The sequence below is a fragment of the Tenebrio molitor genome, chromosome 8 (genome assembly GCF_963966145.1).
Source record: "Tenebrio molitor chromosome 8, icTenMoli1.1, whole genome shotgun sequence".
In the NCBI taxonomy this organism is placed as follows: Eukaryota; Metazoa; Arthropoda; class Insecta; order Coleoptera; family Tenebrionidae; genus Tenebrio; species Tenebrio molitor.
The window spans coordinates 12,738,964-12,742,108 of NC_091053.1; the positions used below are offsets into that span (position 1 = coordinate 12,738,964).

At 33.8% G+C, this 3,145-nt stretch overlaps 1 long non-coding RNA gene across 1 annotated transcript; it reads left to right on the plus strand.

Annotated features, from left to right (window-relative positions):
* Window positions 1-797: 797 nt before the first annotated feature.
* Window positions 798-1,780, plus strand: LOC138137243 (uncharacterized). The gene is made up of 3 exons (XR_011161650.1): window positions 798-1,112; window positions 1,168-1,590; window positions 1,648-1,780. It is a non-coding gene; the product is annotated as an uncharacterized lncRNA (long non-coding RNA).
* Window positions 1,781-3,145: the final 1,365 nt, after the last annotated feature.

Genomic DNA, 3,145 nt, shown 5'->3' on the forward strand with positions numbered 1-3,145 from the left:
AATAAACGATTACAAAAACCAAGACGTTTAAATTTGAAATGTATACCAGCTGCCAATAATGTCAATAAAACAAACCGAAATAGGTACAAATCACAGTCTTGAAAATTTTATGTAAATTTTTTTTTTGCCAACTGAATCAGTTATTGTTGCTCACCCTGTATAATTCAATAATGACAACAGTTCTTAATAAAATTCAATGTATTTTTAAATTATTCCAAGTAGACCTCATCCGAAACTACTAATTTACAAATTGGCATATAGTATAAATTACCACACGTTAATTGGATTACACATGTTTACACTTAAGAGGGCGCTTCCGCACAAAGGAAGTAAATCAGTGGTGCATATGCATGATGTGCACAATGCAATCTTCATTTCGTCGAATAATTAAATCGTATGTCAAACCCCTGTGTGCGACATACATGAAACACGATATTCATTCTGTTTTCTTCGGTGCAAAGAAATTAAAATCACTGGAGCGTAACCGTGCTTGAAAAATGAAACATTGTTGGTGACAGAAATAGTACAGAGTGATCAACAAGAATCCAAATCAGAGCAAGCGTTGCAAATTATCGGTCACGTCGTAGCAGAATCATACGCAAATAAGCGTTCAAAGCATGGCCGTAGACAATTTGTGGTCTCAAACGCTAGTTTATAATAAATCATACCTCATGAATTTTAGACGTTGGAATTATAATTGTGCATTTTATTATTATTATAAGATAAGGGAAACAATTTCTAAGATAAATAAGAGCAACATTTTACATTTGTAAGAGTAAGTAAATTATCAGCTTTATTGCCAAACGCGACACCACTGGTACGGAGATGTTTCGTTTAAATGTCACATTTCAAAATTCAAGGTTGTTGTTGTTGACAATTTAAGTGATTTAACCTAAAAAACAAATCTTCGATTTCGGCAATATTTACAGACGTTTATTGGAATTGTAAGCAATAATTATCCCAGAATAAGTTGTAAAATGGGTTTTACCATTAAAGAGAAGGCATTTTTATTAGATTATTTTCGAAAGAGGGTGAAACAAGAAAGTGAAGACTGGCCTTACTTTGTACCCCCTTACACTGAAGAATTTCAAGCCAAATGTCTGAACCTGATGGTATTGGTTATTAACAAGTTTATCAATGCCTTAAAATTATAATGCCTAATTTTAGTGAATCATAATCCATCATTAAGAAGAAGTCAGGTCAGTCCTTAGTTCAAATTTTAGAAATGGTGCAAAATGTTCGACAAATTATCAAGGAACATCCCTCAACTTCCATAAGGCGTTTAAGACTGCAAATTAAATTGAGTTATGGCACTTATTGCAAAAATTTTGAAGGAGGCTATTAATTTGTTTCCCTTGTGTGTTGCAAGAAATAAAACCCACACATTACCTTAAAGAAATTTTCACCATAAATGAATTTTGGCAGTCCATTTCACCTGACAGCTTCATAAGTGTTTTTGGAAAATATGAGAGGCGAGTTTGACTCTTTCTGGACCACAATGGAGAACATTTGGAGCAGTTTTTGTGAAAACTTATTTTTTGACCTTGGAATAATTTAAATGTTTTAATTAAACTGCTAGAAAAGATACGAGTAAGTTCTCAATTAACCAAAAATGTGAGAATAATAACTTTAGCACTTTTCTTACAGAAAACAACAAAACAAAGAATTCTGAAAAATAATGACTTAAAATTTTGTAACCAAAGATTACGTGCCTTATGAAGGAATTTTATGTAACTGTGTGTTTTTTCCTTAATCAGTAATAAATAATAATTAATAATAACTTCCTTTTAAATCCATTATTCATGAATTACAAACAATTTATAAAGGCAATTAATAATAGATTTTTGAGAGGTAGGCAACCAACAAAACGAGTGCACAGCAATTATATAAAAGTGTCTGATTAGTATACGACGTACGTTTCGATAAAATAAAAGATGAGGTAGCACTCTTGATTTGGTTTCTTGTTGATCACTCTGTACAAAGAACAAAAGACTCTTCTTACATATTGCTCTGAAACAACGCAGGAATCGCACTAATGTCTACATGTTCCTGATAAACTCGAGAACTACGCAACCGAGTTCCAAAATTATTTAGTAGTAGTAGTATCGGAGTAGTATCGTCACGCCATCGTACAAGGCTACTGAACAACGATGTAAGAAGTTGAGTAAGTTTTAAAAGGTCTGAGTGCTGATCGTCTTTTCTCTACGCGAAAAAGTTTCACCTCCCATTACTAGCATATCGTGCTGTGATCCCCCGGATAAATTTTCCCAGCACTCTAATCCCGAAGATGTTTTCTCTCTTAGGTTGTTTTGAAAAGAGTGCAAGATTTTGTTGATATACTGTATTAATTTGTTACCTGGTTTTATATCATTTGTAACCGGTATTCATTTTGTAAATCTGTTCACAAGCTTCAAGAAACGTCAACCATCTCAAGAGCTTCTCTTATTGAGATAGATGCGGAAATAATTTGCCGCATAATATGCATACTTCCGTACTAATTAGGAGTCCACGTTGTGGGCGTATGTAGCTGGGTAAAAACGATTGTCAGTGTACTGCTGCTTCCGAAATTTCCCGAAGTGATCCGCCCTTAAGTGTTTTGGTTTTATGTTTGACGTAGCAGAAAATACTGAAGTCGAAAGCAACAAAGAATCCAAAAAGAAAAGAAAAGAACCACTCCTGTCAAGTCTATGAACGCGACGTTGCCAGATTTCCACGTTGCAAATTGCAGCAAATTGAGGTTATGGTATAATTGATCTCTACGATTTATGATCGATTTTAAATCAATATTCGTGCTGAAGTAAATGACAACATAATTTTCCGGTAATTGTTGCGTAATTTATAATATTGGAACATAATTTTCCTTTTGGAAATTTATCTGGGGTTTATTGTGCCCAAATTATGTAAAAATAGAGGTCTCAGTGAGTCTCAGTGTGCTTCTCCATTAATCGCCTGTTAATACATAGTATATTATTCAACTAGCGGATAATGATGGCTATTACTCGTGAGAATTTTTGTGTCACGAGCCGCAGGCGAGTGGCGTAATTCATCCGAGCGAGTAATAGCCATTATCCGCGAATAGATTACTATATTTTTTCTACGACTATCAAGAGAAATTAATAAAAAAGTTCCATTATTAGACAAACTG